Here is a 17,403-nt window from a genome sequence, read left to right on the forward strand (position 1 = left end):
AAGTACTAGTACATGCCAAAAAAAAATGAAACTAGACCACTAACTTACACCATACACAAGAATGAACTCAAAATGGATATGTAATTTGTGAAACCATAAAAATACTAGAAGAAACGATAGGCAGAAAAATCTCAGGCATCTTATATAGCAGAATTGTCACAGATAGGACAAGAGAAACTAAGGATAAAATAAAAAAATGAGACTACATCAAAATAAAAGGCTTCTGCAGAGCAAATAAACCATCAACAAAATGAAAAGGGAGCCCACTGTATGGGGGAACATATTTGCCAAAGATACACCTGATAAAGGGTTAATATTCAAAGTATATAAGGAACTCATAAAACGTAACAAAAAGAAGACAATACAATTTAAAACTAGGCAAAGGATCTAAATAGACACTTCGCCAAAAAGGGAAGATTTTTTATGTTTTTTTCCATTTTCTCACTGCTGCTCAGTCTATGTAGATTTTCCAGTTCCTCATGATTCAGTCTAGGAAGGTTATATGATTCTAGAAACATACTCATGTTTTTTAATATCTTCTAGATTATTGAATTTGGTGGCATATAGACATTCATAATATTCTAGCATAGTTCTTTATATTTTTGTGATGTCTGTGGTAACTTTTTCTCTTTCATTTTTTATTTTATTTACTTGAATATTTTCATTTTTTTCCTTAATGATTCTATCAGGGGGGTGTGTCAAATTATAATCTGTTTCACCATTGAACCAGTTCTTTGTTGCATTATTTTTTATTATATTTTTATTGATTTCAGAGAGGAAGGGAGATGGAGAGAGATAGAAACATCAATGATGATAGAGAATCACTGATGGGCTACTTCTTGCAGAACCACCACTGAGGATTAAGCCTGCAACCCAGGCAAGTGCCCTAGACTGGAATTGAACCCAAGACCCTTCAGTCCACAGGTTGACAATCTATCCACTGAGCCAAACTGGCCATGGCTGTTGCATTATTTTTATAGCCTTTTTGGTCTATATTTCATTTAATTCTCCTCAAATTTTTATTATTTCTTTTTTTTCTGACTTTTGGATCTTTTTTGTTCTTTTTAAAGTGCTTTTAAGATGTAATATTTGATTATTTATGTGAAATTTTTCTTGTGTGTTTTTGTTTGTTTGTTTGTTTGTTTGTTTGTTTTTTAGATAGGCCTGCAATTATATAAACTTTCCTCTTAGTACTGCTTCATTGCATCCAAAAAGTTTTGATATGTCATATTGTCATTTTCCTTTGTCTCTATATAGTTTTGATCTCACCTTTTATTCATCTGTTGACCTAGTCATCTTTTAGAAGCATGTTGTTTAATCTCCACATATTTGTGGTGTCATTTACTTAACTTTTTGCATTTGATTTCTAATTTCAAAGCCTTATGGTCAGAGAATATACTTGGTATAATTTCAATATTTTTAAGTTTGTTGAGGCTAGTTTTGTATTCTAACATATGGTCTAACTTTGAGGATGTTCCATGTGCACTGGAGAAGAAAGTGTAATCTGATGTTCTTAGATGAAAAGGTCTGTAAATGTAAATAATGTCCATTTGGTCTAATACATTGTTTAAAAGGCTATTATTTCTTTATTGAGTTGTTTCTTTAAAAATATTTTTTCTAACTTAAATTCTTAAAATAATCAATATTATGTAATAACTAGAGGCCTGGTGCACAAAAATTTGTGCCCTGGCCGGGGGGGGGGGGGGCGTTTGGTATCCCTCAGCCCCACATGTGCCCTCTCACAGTCTGGGACCCCTCGGGAGATAACGACCTGCTGGCTTAGGCCCACTCCCGGGTGGCAGAGGGCAGGCCCAATCCCTAGGTGCAGCCCCTGGTCGGGCTCAGAGCAGGGCTGATTGGGGAGTTGGGGCGCCGCCCCCTGTCACACTCAAGGCAGGGTCAATTGGGAGGTTGTGGTGCCACCCCCTGTCATGCACAGAGCAGGGTGGATCAGGGGGTTGTGCCGCCACCCATCACATACAGAGTCGGCTGATGAGGGGGTTGGAGTGCTGCCCCTGTTATGTACAGAGCAGGGCCCATCAGGGGGGTTGGGGCTCCATACCCTGTCACACACAGAGCAGGGCAGATCAGGGGGTTAGAGAGCTCCCCCTGTCACGCACAGAGTAGGGCGGATCAGGGGTTTGCGGTACTCCCCCGTGTCACCCTCAGGGCAGGGCCGATGGGGAGGTTGCAGCTCCACGCCATCACGCCCAGAGCAGGGCCCATGGGGGGGTTGGGGTGCCACACCCGGTCACACACAGAGCAGGGCCAATCAGGGGGTTGGGGCACCTTCCCCTGTCATGAACAGAGCAGGGCGGATAGGGAGGTTGTGGCCCCACCACCTGCCACACACAGAGCTGCAGAGAGATGAGGGGGTTTGGGCGCTTCCCCCTGTCACTCTGTTCCAGGGGCCAGGAGGCCTCGTGGCTCCACTGATCCCAGTGCTAGGAGGCCTCTCGGCTCTGCTGATCCCGGTGCTGGGAGGCTCCGCTGATCCCAGGCCAGGAGGCCTCGGTGCTCCGCTGATCCTGGTGCTGGGAGGCCTTGTGACTCCGCTGATCCCGGTGCTAGGAGGCATATTACCCTTCAGTCTTCAAAGTACTCATTAGTTTAACCTGTGGAAATGCCAGAGCCATAGAGCCACAGAAATATATACCCTATTTTTTTCCTGGTAATGAGATAGGATAGAGGCCTGGTGCATGGGTGGGGGATGGCTGGTTTTCCCTGAAGGGTGTCCTGGATCAGGGTGGGGGTCCCCACTGGGGTGCCTGGCCAGTCTGGGTGAGGGGCTGAGGGCCATTTTCAGGCTGGCGGATGACTGAAGCTCCCAACCTCTCCTTTTTTTCTTTTCTTTTTTTATTCTAGGATTTATTTACCTTCTATGACTGTCACTGGAACTGAGAGCCAGCTTTAGCTCTGAGTCTCGGCTCCAGCTCTGAGACCTCGGCTGCTGAAAGCAGATATCTGGGTTTGTTTACCTTCTGTATTTGAAACTTTGTTGCGACTCCAGCTCTGAGATCCCGACTGGTTGAATGCAGGTTTCTGGGTATTGTTTAGCTTCTATATTTGCAACATTGTTTCTTAGAGAGCAGCTCAGAGCCCAGCAGCGGCAGGCAGGGAAACCTGGCTTCCTCCTTCACTGGAGCAAGCACCTCCAGTTCGCTTCAGCTGCCTGGCTGCCGGCCGCCATCTTGGTTGGCAGTTAATTTGCATATCTTAGATAGGGAGAAACCAAGATGGCGGCATAGGTTAACGCCGGAGAACGCTGCCTCGAACAACCACTTCAGAGATATAACTAAAGGACAGAACGGACATCATCCAGAACCACAGGAAGGCTGGCTGAGTGGAAATTCTACAACTAGGAGGAAAGAGAATATCATACCCAGACTCAGAGGAGGCGCAGTGCTGAAGTGAAATACTCAGGTGCAGAGTGCGCGCGCGGAGCGGGCTGGTGGCGGAGGGCGCGGTTGTTGTTTTCAATCCGGAGGGAGTTTCAAACTCTGAGCTCCAGATCCGGGCGAGTCTCTGGGGACCAAGACTCAAACGGGAGAAGCGGGACTGTCTGGCTTCGGTCGGAACTCGAAGGCAGCTTTCTCTCCGAGGTTTGCAGCCATTGCTGGGACTCTGAGAGGCAGAGCCCCTGGGGAAGGAACTGAGAGCAGCCATAACTGCTCGCTCCGGCCCGCCCTGTAGCTCCCCTGGGACCCGCCCCGCCCAAGCCCTGCGCAGAACCATTTGCCGGATAGCCTCAGGCAAAGGCTAGATTAGCACCGCCTTAGAGATCCAGCACAGAAGCCCTCCCACTGCAGACCCAGCGGACTCTCATAGCCAGTTAGCCTGGAGGTCAAATCACCCCCGGTATTGCCGACATCAATCAAGGCTTAAAGGCAACAAGACTGCACACAAAGACCATTAGGGGGTGTACCAAGAAAGCATAAAAAATGCAGAGACAAAGAAACAGGACAAAACTGTCAATGGAGGATATTGAGTTCAGAACCACACTTTTAAGGTCTCTTAAGAACTGTCTAGAAGCTGCCGATAAACTTAGTAAGGCCCTCGAAAAGACTGGTGAGACCGCCGATAAATGTAGTGAGATCCTCAAGAAATCTAATGAGACCCTCGATGTTATATTGGGGAACCAACTAGAAATTAAGCAAACACGGACTGAAATAATGAATATTATACAGACTCCCGACAGCAGACCAGAGGAGCGCAAGAATCAAGTCAATGATTTGAAATGTGAGGAAGCAAAAAACACCCAACGGGAAAAGCAAAATGAAAAAAGAATCCAAAAATGCGAGGATAGTGTAAGGAGCCTCTGGGACAGCTTCAAGCGTACCAACATCAGAATTATAGGGGTGCCAGAAGATGAGAGAGAGCAAGATATTGAAAACCTATTTGAAGAAATAATGACAGAAAACTTCCCCCACCTGGTGAAAGAAATGGACTTACAGGTCCAAGAAGCACGGAGAACCCCAAACAAAAGGAATCCAAAGAGGACCACACCAAGACACATCATAATTAAAATGCCAAGAGCAAAAGACAAAGAGAGAATCTTAAAAGCAGCAAGAGAAAGAAACCCAATTACCTACAAGGGAATACCCATATGACTGTCAGCTGATTTCTCAACAGAAACTTTGCAGGCCAGAAGGGAATGGCAAGAAATATTCAAAGTGATGAATACCAAGAACCTACAAACACGATTACTTTATCCAGCAAAGCTATCATTCAGAATTGAAGGTCAGATAAAGAGCTTCACAGATAAGGAAAAGCTAAAGGAGTTCATCACCACCAAACCAGGATTATATGAAATGCTGAAAGGCATCCTTTAAGAAGAGGAAGAGGAAGAAAAAGGTAAAGATACAAATTATGAACAACAAATATGCATCTATCAACAAGTGAATCTAAGAATCAAGTGAATAAATAATCTGATGAACAGAATGAACTGGTGATTATAATAGAATCAGGAACATAGAAAGGGAATGGACTGACTATTCTTGGGGGGGGAAGGGGTGTGGTAGATTCGGGAAGAGACTGGATAAAAATCGTGCACCTATGGATGAGGACAGTGGGTGGGGAGTGAGGGCGGAGGGTGGGGTGGGAACTGAGAGGAGGGGAGTTATGGGGGGGGGAAAGAGGAACAAATGTAATAATCTGAACAATAAAGATTAAAAAAAAAGATAGATAGATAGATGATAGATAGATAGATAGATAGATAGATAGATAGATAGATAGATAGATAGGCTAATATGGAAAGTGTCCCCTCGGGAGTTCAACTGAGAGACTGGGAGTTCGATTGCTCACTATGATATGTGCTGACCACCTGGGGGCGGCATGGATCGTGGTTAGCACCAGCAGCAGTGGGGTGCTGAGGGAGCGAGGGAAGGAGATGGCGGGAGGCAGGGAATCTGATCAGCCCTGATTGCTGGCCAGGCCTAGGGACCCTACCTGTGCATGAATTTCATGCACTGGGCCTCTAGTACTCAATAAAAATTAATTAGCTTGCACGTAGCATATAATGTTTCTTAAGGTCTTCTATTCTTCGGTCATCTGTAAATTGCCTTCATTTGTCATATGTCAGTACTATATTATTTCTTTAAATCAACCATTTTAAATTTACTTTTATCTAAAATGGAAAACTTGTATTTATTAATATAAATGGAAAACTGCTATAAGTTACTTCAATGAGAAGGCAACTATATAAATACTGAGGGAGGGGTACCAAAGTTTTGCCACCCCAAATGTGACTTTCAATATATTGATTTTAAGTGGTTATTAAGAAATAAAAGACTCAGAAAGCACCTTTGACCCTCCCCCTTTCCTGCCCAAGGAATAAGATGGAAAAGCCTGCTTCAGGGAGGGAATCTTACCATATGATTTTATATGCTTAAGTGCCCATCATCAGATGAGTGGATAAAAAAGCTGTGGTACATTTACACAAAGGAATACTACACGGCTGTGGAATAAAGAGGAACTCTTTGCAGAAACCGGTTTGGCTCAGTGGACAGAGCGTCGGCCTGCAGACTGAAGGGTCCCGGGTTCGATTCCAGTTAAGGGCATGTACCTGGGTTGCGGGCACATCCCCAGTAGGAGATGTGCAGGAGGCAGCTGATCGATGTTTCTTTCTCATCGATGTTTCTAACTCTATCTCTCTCCCTTCCTCTCTGTAAAAAATCAATAAAATATATTTTTTAAAAAAGGAACTCAAAAAAAAATTTGCATATCTTGCTGATTAGCCAATGGGAAGGGTAGCAAAGTTACAGTTAATTACCGTTTGTCTATTATTATATAGGATAAAATAATTTTCTCTTGGCTTCTGTTTCTTCCTCTCATCCCCTTTTTCAAGCCTCACCACCTATAGGGAAACCTGGAATCAATATAAAATCATGAGTCAGAGACCAAGGAAGAGATTTGGAGGATCATTTGGTGCTCATATCCATGAAGTATTGACTATGACAAAAGAACCATCTGTAATATATCATTATTTATTTTATTTTTTTACAGTTTCCCAACACCATTCATTATAAAAGAAATACATTTTTCCTGTACTGATGACTTATGAATTGAACTATAATCAAATACAGTATCACAATTCCTTGGTTATTATAGCTTTTTTATTAAGTTTATTGGGTCCTATTGGTCACTAAAATTACATAAGTTTCAAGTGGACAATTGTATGATACATCATCTGCATGTTGCATTGTGTGTTTATCACTTAAACAACATATTGTGGCATCAAGTACTTCTCTGCCTTCTTAATTTTTTTTAAACCTTAAAGACCTATTTTAAATTTATTACTGAAACTGAAACTTGTCAGGATTAAGGGGTTTATGCAATAATTACCAATGGTTGTTAACATCTGAAAAAAGTGAGATAATCTGAAATGTATGTAATGAGAAATTTACTCAACAACATCTATCATTTGTTACCAAAATGTGAATCTGAATCTGATCAAGAATCTATTTCTAACAACCATCTTCTAGGAATTATAGGGGGCATTAACATATTAAAAATATAGGAGGAATCCATAGCTAGCATAAAGCTCAATGGTGAAAGATGGAAAGATTTTTCCCTAAGATCAGAAATGAGACAAGGATTCCATTTTTATTGAAGTTGTTCAACATAGCAATAGTAGTCATAGACAGAGTTATTAGACAAGTTAAAGAAATGTAAAAACATTCTAATTGGAAAAGAAAGAGTAAAATTTTATTTTTTTTGAAAAATAAATTGTCCTATATAGAGAAAATCTCACAAAATCCAGACAGAAGCTATTAGAGACAATAACTAAGTTTAGTAGAGTCGCAGGGTACAAGAGAAACAAACAAAAAGCAGTTGTTTCTAAATACCAGCAATAAGCAATCAGACAAGAAAAAATTTAAAAATATTTAAAATAGCATCTAAACTAAATAAATATTTAGGGGAATATTAACCAAGGATTCAAAAGACTTTGCACTATACACTGCAAAACATGTAAAGTAAATTGAAGACCTAAATAAATGGATAGACAATCCATGGTTATGGATAAAAAGATTTAATATTGTTAACATATCAATACTACCGAATACAATTTATAAGTTCAAAACAATCCTATCAAAATTACAATAGCTTTTTTAAAAAATGAAAAAGCCAATCTTAAAATCCATATGATATTTCAAGCAGCCCCCAAAACAAAACAAACTTGAAGAGGTAGAATAAAATTGAAGAGCTCAACACTTTGTAACTACAACCCAATATTATTAGTAGTCTTCAAAGTACTCATTAGTTTAACCTGTGGAAATGCCAGAGCCATAGAGCCACAGAAATATATACCCTATTTTTTTCCTAGTAATGAGATACGTTTTTTCCCCCTCAATTTGTGTTTGTGATATTACTATTTTCCCTTCAGAAGGTGAGTTGCTATTCTCTCTTTGTCTCCTGCATTTATTCAATAAACATTCTTTTGCACATGTTACTTCCAGGCAATATTCTAGGTAATAGGAAAAAAAAACAATGAATAAAACAAGCAGAGTTCTTAAAAACTGTTATTAAGTATGAGATTTGTTTCAATATGATACAGAATGGTAGGAGCCAGTGAAGCAAGATTCTATGTGTTGTGGCTGGATAATTGACACATGAAATGTGATTGTTCTCATCTCTATATTTTTATGTGTTGTATTATTTCATAATCAAAATTTAAAAATATTTCCTTTACCATGGTAACACTTCATTTCAAACAAAGTCTTGTAAGTCACACACCAGCCTAATTTCATAGGAAATGTGATTGTTCAGCATCTAGTAGATATATGGCACATAAAGTTATTCATTAAAAAACATAATTTCATTATAATTCAGTAAGTGCAGAAATGTGCCTGGTTAACATGCTTACTTCCTCAGAATTCATTTCAGCCAAGGTAGCACATAACATAGTACTGGCTAACAAGTCATAAATCAAGGGATTCTGGGAAATCTCTTAGTCTTTATGACACAGTAATCATACTTCTTAGTTACCACATAGTTTCTTCATTCTTGGAATACAGACATGATGCCTGAGGTACATTAGCCATCATGGGATCATGAAGAAAAAAGCCATATGCTAAGAATGGGCAGAACAGAAAGAGACATAGAGGTTGAGGCTCCACCCCATCACACACAGAGCAGGGCCCATGGGAGGGTTGGGGCGCCACACCCTGTCACACACAGAGCAGGGCCAATCAGGGGGTTGGGGAGCTTCCCCCTATCAGGCACAGAGCAGGGCCAATCAGGGGGTTGGGGCGCCTTCCCCTGTCACGAACAGAGCAGGGTGGATAGGGAGGTTGTGGCCCCGCCCCCTGTCACACACAGAGCCACAGGGCGATCACAGGGTTTGGGCGCTGGCCCCTGTCACGCTGCTCCAGGGGCCAGGAGGCCTCGCTGCTCTGCTGATCCCAGTGCTGAGAGGCCTAGTGGCTCCGCTTGACACCGGGGCAGTGAGGCCTCGCTGCTCCGCTGATCCTGGTGCTGGGAGGCTCCACTGATCCCGGTGACAGGAGGCCTCACTGATCTGCTGATCCCAGTGCCGGGAGGCCTCGCAGCTCCACTGATCTCGGTGCTGGGAGGCATATTACCCTTTTACTATATAGGATAGAGGCCTGGTGCATGGGTGGGGGCCAGCTGGTTTGCCCTGAAGGGTGTCCTGGATCAGGGTGGGGGTCCCGCTTGGGTGCCTGGCCAGCCTGGGTGAGGGGATGATGGCTATTTGCAGCTGGTCACACCCCCTTCAGGGTGGAGGTCCCCACTGGGGTTGCCTGGCCAGTCTGAGTGAGGGGCTGAGGGCTGTTTTTAGGCTGGCAGGTGACTGAAGCTCCCAACCTCTACTTTTTTTTTTTTTTCTGGGATTTATTTAACTTCTATGGCTGTCACTGGAACTGAGAGCCGGCTTTAGCTCTGAGTCTCGGCTCCAGCTCTGAGACCTTGGCTGCTGAAAGCAGGTATCTGGTTTTGTTTGGGTTCTATAATTGAAACACTGTTGCAACTCCAGCTTGGCCGGCTGGCTGAAAGCATGGGGTTTGTTTAGCTTCTATAATTGCAACATTGTTTCTTGGTTGGCAGTTAATTTGCATATCACCCTGATTAGCCAATGGGAAGTGCGTCAGAGGTACAGTTAATTATCCTGTTTGTCTATTAGTAGATAAGATAGATAGTCTCAGAAGTGGGATCACTGGGTTAAAAGGCAGTTCCACCTTTAAATTTTTAGGTAATGTTCACATGTGAAGCCCTTGGATCTACAGCTTGTATTTTATTGGGAGTTTTTCTTTATAACTGCTTCTATTTCACTAGTTATAATCTTCTTATTCAGATTATTTGATTCTTCCTCATTTACTTTTGGAAGATTTTAGTTTTATGTTTCTAGGAATTTATCCATTTTTTCCAGATTATCCAATTTGTTGGCATATTGTTGTTTGTAATTTTTTTTTTTTACAATCCTTTGTATTTCTTTGGTGCTAGATATTATTTCTCATCTCTCATTTATGATTATATTTATTTGGGTCCTCTATCTTTTTTTCATGATAAGTCTGTTTAAATGTTATTCAATCTTATTTATATTTTTAGAGAATCAGCTCTTGGTTTCATTGAACTTTTGTATTGTGGGTTTTGGTTTTTTAGACTCTCTGTTGTTTATTTCTGCTCTGATCTTTATAATTTCCTTCTTTCTACTCACTTTGTGTTTTGTTCATTTTTTTCCAGTTCCTTTAAATGTAATGTTAGTTTGTTTAGTTGATTTTTTTTCTTGTTTCCTGACTTAGGCATGTAATGCTATGACTTTCCCTCTTAGGACTGTTTTTGATGTGTCCCATAGATTTGGGGTTGTGGTATTCTCATTTATATTTATTTCAAGGTAACCTTTGCTTTCTTCCTTGATCTCATTCTTAACATATTCATTGTTCAGTATCATGTTATTTAGCCTCCATGACCTTGTGTGTTTTTCAGGTTCCTTTCCCTCCACCCGGTGGATGATTTCTAGCATCATACCATTATGGTCACAGAAGATGCTTGATATGATTTCAATTTTCTTAAACTTATTGTAATTTATTTTGTGTCCTAACATGTGGTCTATCCTAGAAAGTATTCCATATGTACTTGAAAATAATGTATGTTTTGATGCTTAGGGGTGAAATGCTCTGAAGATATAAATTAAATCCATATGATCTAGTGTGTTATTTAAGTCCACCATTTACTACTTGATTATTTGTCTAGAAGATCTGTCCATTGATGTCAACTGGGTGTTACACTTTTCTATGACTGTATTACTGTCAATCTCTCCCTTTATCTCCATAGATATTTGCTTTACATGTTTAGGTATTCATATGTTGGGTGCATAAATGTTTATCAGGCTTATATCCTCTTGTTGGTTACTCCTTTTATCATTAAATATGAACCTTCTTTGTGTCTTATTATAGCCTTTTTAAAGTCTATTTTGCCATATGTAAATATTGCTACCCCAGCTTTTTAAAATTTCCTTTTGCATTAAATATCTTTATCCATCTCTTTTCTTTTAGACTGTGTGTATCTTTTGTTCTGAGGTAGGTCTCTTGTATAATGCATATCTATTGGCCTTGCTTTCTTATCCAGACAACTATCCTATGTCTTTTGATTGGAGCATTTAAGCCATTTATAGTTAAAGTGATTATTCATAGGTATATATTTATTGCCATTTTATTCTTTTAACTCTTTTTCCTTCTACTTTAAAAAAAATGATTTGCGAGAGAGTAAGGGGGAGAGAAAGAGAGAAAGAGGAAGAGAGAGAGAGAGATGGATGTCAGAGAAAAATATCAACCAGTTGCCTTCTGCACACACCATGACTAGTGATTGATCCCACAATTTGGGTATGTGCCCCAACAAGGAATTTAACTTGCCACCTTCTGATGTATAAATCATACTCCAAAAAGCTGAGAAACACCAGCCTGGTCTCTTCTATTTCTTAAAGCAGTCCCTTTAACATTTTTTGTGATACTGGTTTAGTGGAAAGAAACTTCTTTAGCTTTTTCTTGCCTAAAAAGCTCTTATTTATCCTTCAATTTTAAACTATAGCCTTTCTGGGTAAAATATTCTTGTTGTAGGTTCTTTCTTTTCATTACTCTGAATATTTTATGCCATTCCTTTATGCCCTTAAATGTTTCTGTTATGAGATCAGCTGACAGTCTTATGGAAACTCTAATGTACATAATAAACTACTTTTCTCTTTCTGCTTTTAAGATTCTCTCTATGTATTTAACCTTTGACATTTTAATTATGATGTGTTTTGGTGTGGGCCTTTTAGAGTTTATCTTGATTGAGAGACTTTGCATCTCCTTGATTTGTGTGCCTTTTTCCTTCATGAGGTTAGGAAGTTTCATATCACTATTTCTGCAAATAGGTTCTCTCTCTCTCTCTCTCTCTCTCTCTCTCTCTCTCTCTCTCTCTCTCCCTCTCTCCCCCTCTCTCCCCCCTCTCTCCTCCTTCTGGTACCCCTATTATGTGAATGTTGTTATGCTGCATGTTGTCCCAAAGTTCTCTTAAATTATCCTGATTCTTTTCAATTCTTTTTATATTTTCTTTTTTTCTTTATTGATTAAGGTATTACATATGTGTCCTTGTCCCCCCATTGCCCCTCCACCCCACTCCCATTCATGCCATGGACACAGACACCAAGGGGGTGAGGGCAATTCTTTTTTCTTTTTGCTGCTCTGAGTGGGTGTTTATTTTCTACCTTGTCTTCCAAATCTCTGATTTGTTCTTCTGCTTCATTCCATTCATTGTATTCTTGATGTTACATGTGGTATTCTCCACTTCTGTCTGGTTATTTTTCATGGTTTCTATGTCCTTTTTCATGCTGCTGTAATTCTCACTAGGTTTCTAGGGCATCTTAATAAAAATTACTTTGAACTCTATCTGATAGATTTCATGTACTTGGTTTTCTGGGGATTACTTCTATTCTTTCATTTGGGGTCTGTTTCTTTGTGTCCACATTTAGGCTATCTCTTTGTATTTGACTTTATGTATTATGTGGACCTACTATAACTTCTAGGCTTTGGGGAGGCAGCCTTATGTAGTAGATATCTTGTAGTACCCAGTGGTGTGGTCACCTTGATATTTTGAGCTGGTTGTTCTGGGAATGTCCTTTGTGTGGGTTATGTGGGCCCTACTGGTATAATTCAGGCTTGAATGCTGTTGATTCATTCATGAGTGTGATCGACCCTCAGGCTGGCTGACTGTGAGGCACAACATTGTCTATGGCATGCAAGCTATTGTGCAGGTGCATTCCAATAAAAATTAAAAGGAAAAAAAAAGAATGAGAAAAGTTAAAGGCAAAAAAATAAAAGGAATAAGAAATAAAAAGAAGGAGGAACCAAGATCATGGCATAGGTAAATGCTGGTATTCACCACCACCCACAACCACAACAAAAGTACAACTAAAATACAGAACAATCATAATTCAGAACTGCCTGAAATCTGACCGAATGGAAGTCCTACAACTAGAGAATTAAAGAAGAAGGCACATTGAGACTAAGAGGAGGATGGAGGCACAGAATGGGCTCGTCTAATTGCCACAAGTGCCATGCTTTTAATTGGGAGGGATATCTTGGCTGTGGAGGTGCTCCCCTGAGGCGCAAGATGACCCAGCTACCACACATCAGACTCCTCAGCCAGGATTCCAGTGCCAGATAGAGAAGTCCCTGTAACTTTGTACTGGACATACTCAGATTCACTCCCTCTGAGTTTCAGCATTGGGGCAGCAGCTTGAAAGAATCCTAAGACATACGAAGAAGAACTAAATTGTCTGACATCAGGGCAAAAACTCAGGGGCAGCTTTCTCCTAGACCCGTGGTCAGCAAACTGTGGCTCGCGAGCCACATGCGGCTCTTTGGCCCCTTGACTGTGGCTCTTCCTAAGCCTTAGGAGTACCTTAATTAAGTTAATAACAATGTACCTACCTATATAGTTTAAGTTTAAAAAATTTGGCTCTCAAAAGAAATTTCAATCATTGTACTGTTGATATTTGGCTCTGTTGACTAATGAGTTTGCCGACCACTGTCCTAGACAAAAGTGCTGAGACCGCGCCCCTGCCACAGAGCTGACTGGAAGGCACCATAATTGAGTCTCCATCAACCTGTCCCACACCATTTTCCCCACCCTATTGATTTCCTGAGATCTTGCCCCACCCAAGATATTTGCAGTGGTTTTTCCATATAGATGGCCTTTCCTGGCACAGACTTCAGGCTTTCCTAAAATCTCTCAAACAAATAGCAGCTGGACTCAGCATGCCCTATACCTCTTGATAAATGGCCCCAGGACCAGCACTAGCAGCAGCCTACCTTGGTTCATAATTTGGCCACTCCTGGGCATCTCCAAGCCCAAAACAAGTAGCAGCCATCTACAAATCACTCAGCAGCTTGTGCCAGGTGGCCCCAGGCAGGTCACAAGCAATGGCTGACTTTGAACCTCTTGGGAAACACCAGGCCCTGGTGGACAGCTTCAGACCACACCAGATTATAACTCTACTAGGGGCCCGGTGCACGAATTTCTTGCACTGGGTGTGTGTGTGTGGGGGGAGTGTCCCTCAGCCCAGCCTGCCCCCTCTCACATACTGGGAGCCCTCAGGCGTTGACCCCCATCACCCTCCAATCGCAGGATCGGCCCCTTGCCCAGGCCTGACGCCTCTGACAGAGGTGTCAGGCTTGGACAAGGGACCCCCATCTCCCCCCGATCACTGGCTCTGGCCCCCGCCCAGGCCTGAGGCCTCTGGCCCAGGAATCATGCCTGGGCAGGGGACCCCCATCTCCCTCTGATCGCTTGCTCCACTCCCCGCCCAAGCCTGACACCTCTGACCCAGGCTTCAGGCCTGGGCAAGGGGACCATCATATCCCCCCAAACCCCGGCTCAGCCCCCCACCCAGGCCTGATGCCTCGGCCAGAGGAGTTGACCCTCATCACCCTCCGATCACCAATCACCGGATCGGCCCCTTGACCAGGCCTGAGGCCTCTGGCAGAGGTGTCAGGCCTGGGCAGGGGACCCCCAGCTCCCCGCAGTTGCAGGCTCCGCCCCTGCCCAGGCCTAACGCCTCTGGCTGAGGTGTCCGGCTCGGGCAGCGGGGACCCGCAGCTGCAGTGGCCCCGCGATCGTGGGCTCTGCTTTAGGCCCAGGCAAGGGACCCCTAGCTCCCGGGACTGCCAGCTTCGACCGTGCCCAGCTCCCATCGCTGGCTCCACCCCTACTTCCTGCTATCACTGGCCAGGGCGGAAAAGGTACCTGATTCTCCGATCATGGCTGGGGGGCAGGGCAAAGGCAGCCCCAGGGCCACCTTTGCCCTGCCCCCCAGCTCTTAGCTCCCCCCTGGGTTTCCGATCACTGTCAGTGGCAGGGGGCTTCTTCCTGCTTTCCCTTTCGCCTCCCTGCATTGTGCCTACATATGCAAATTAACCGCCATCTTGTTGGCAGTTAACTGCCAATCATAGTTGGCAGTTAATTTGCATATAGCCCTGATTAGCCAATGAAAAGGGTATCGTCATACGCCAATTACCATTTTTCTCTTTTATTAGTGTAGATCATACTCAACACACTCAAGGGGAGGACTTGGAAAGCACCAAAGCCCCAATGAAGCAAATCCTGCTCCATAGTGTTGTCTTCCGCACAGCAGCTCTTCCACTGTAGGTACAGCTGATTCTCACAGAAAATTGGCCTGAGGGTCTCAATTCCTCCTACTGATGCTCATAGCAATCAAGGCTCAACTATAGCAAGACAGTGCACACGGCCCACTCAGGAGTTCACCTAGAGTGCCCAGCTCAGGTGACTGGGGAGGCTGTGCCACTGGGCCTTACAGGACACATACTATACAAGGCACCTCTACCGATTCCAGGAGACATAGCCGCAACTGTCCCTCAACATCTCTTCCCAGAGCCACAAATCCCAGACTCTACTCAGATGACTCTAATCTGTATCACCTTTTCTCTGCTGATGCCCTGAGAGAGTGGCTGCAAAAACAAAATTTTGCATGTTGGCCCTTTAAGGGAGTGTTTGTGTCTCCAGCGTTTGGTCTCTCCTTGGTGGACAGAAACCCTGCTGCTTTTTCACAGCTGGGTGCTATATTGGCACCTCTTCCTGGTTCTGGTGCTCTGGGTTGGGGAGCCTGGCCTGGAGTTTAGGTCCCACACCTCGCAGTGTAAACCTCCCACAGCTGAGCACCTCAGCCACTGCCTGTGGAAGCAGGGCAAGCCCCTTTTGTTTCTCTGCCATTTAGCATTCTCCTCTTGGCTTCTTCTGCAAACCCTTAGTCATAAGATTCCTCTTCAGCTAATGTTCAGTTTTTTATTCAGGGTGATTGTTTCCCAACTTAGTTTTATTTCTATTTTGATCGGGAAAGGAGGTGAGTGCAAGATCCACCTACTCTACCACCATCTTCAAAGTTTGCTACAAGTACTTTATTATCCATTCATATCTTATATCTTACCAATTATATATTCTCAAATAACCTTACTTACAGCAGTATACACACAATTCAGTTTTGTCAAGATGGATTTTGTAGACCTCGCCAGTTTGGCTCAGTGGATAGAGCATCAGCCTGCAGACTGAAGGGTCCCAGGTTCAATTCCAGCTAAGGGTGCATGCCTAGGTTGCAGGCTAAATCCCCAGTAAGGGGCATGCAGGAGGCAGTCGATCAATGATTCTCTCTCATCATTGATGTTTCTATCTCTCTAACCATGTCCTTTCCTCTCTGAAATGAATAAAAGTATATTTAAAAAAAGAATGATCTTATATTTTCAAATCATCTGCTATTATATTTATCATTTAGCGTAAATTTTAAACAAATAAAAGGTATAGTCATATGGCTTTTATTATATTTTACTGCTCAGACATATCCTATCTAATAAAAAAGAAACATGGTAATTAGCGTACGACTGCTACCCTTCCCATTGGCTAATCAGGGCAATACGCAAATTAACTGCCAGCCAAGATGGCGGCCGGCAGCCAGGCAGCTGGAAGCGAACATGAGGCTTGCTTGCTTCAGTGATGGAGGACTCCAACGTTCCCCGCCTGCCTTGCCGGCCTCTGAGCTTGGAGTTTAAAACACTGTAACAAATATAGAAGCTAAACAAAACCCCAGAAACCTGCTTTCAGCTGGCTGGGATCTCAGAGCTGGAATTGATACAGTGTTTCGATTATAGAACCCAAACAAACCAGATACCTGCTTTCAGCAGCAGAGGCCTCAGAGCTGGAGCCAGAGCTAAAGCTGGCCCAGAATAAAAAACAAAAGAAAAAAAGCAGCAGTTGGGAGCTTCAGTCACCCGCCAGTCTGAAAACAGCCCTCAGCCCCTCACCCAGACTGGACAGGCACCCCAGTGAGGACCCCCACCCTGAAGGGTGTGTGACCAGCTGCAAACAGCCATCATCCCCTCAACCAGGCTGGCCAGGCACCCTAGTGAGGACCCCCACCCTGAAGGGTGTGTGACCAGCTGCAAACAGCCATCATCCCCTCATCCAGGCTGGCCAGGAACCCCAGTGGGGACCCCCACCCTGATCCAGGACACCCTTCAGGGCAAACCAGCCAGCCCCACCCATGCACCAGGCCTCTATCCTATATAGTAAAAGGGTAATATGCCTCCCAGCACCGGGATCAGCAGAGCTGCGAAGCCTCCCAGCACCAGGATCAGCAGAGCCAAGAGGCCTCCTGGCACTGGGATCAGTGTGACAGGGCGCAGTGCCCAAACCGCCCCCCCCCCCCATGGGCCCTGCTCTGTGTGTGACAGGGTAGAGCCATAACCTGCCCATTGGCCCTGCCCTGAGTGTGAGAGTGGCAGCGCCCCAACCCCCTGATCGGCCCTGCTCTGTGGGTGATAGAGGGCGGTGCCCCAACCCCCTCCCCCCCGCGGGCCCTGCTCTGTGTGTGATAGGGTAGAGCCATAACCTCCC

The sequence above is a fragment of the Myotis daubentonii genome, chromosome X (genome assembly GCF_963259705.1).
Source record: "Myotis daubentonii chromosome X, mMyoDau2.1, whole genome shotgun sequence".
NCBI lineage: Eukaryota > Metazoa > Chordata > Mammalia > Chiroptera > Vespertilionidae > Myotis > Myotis daubentonii.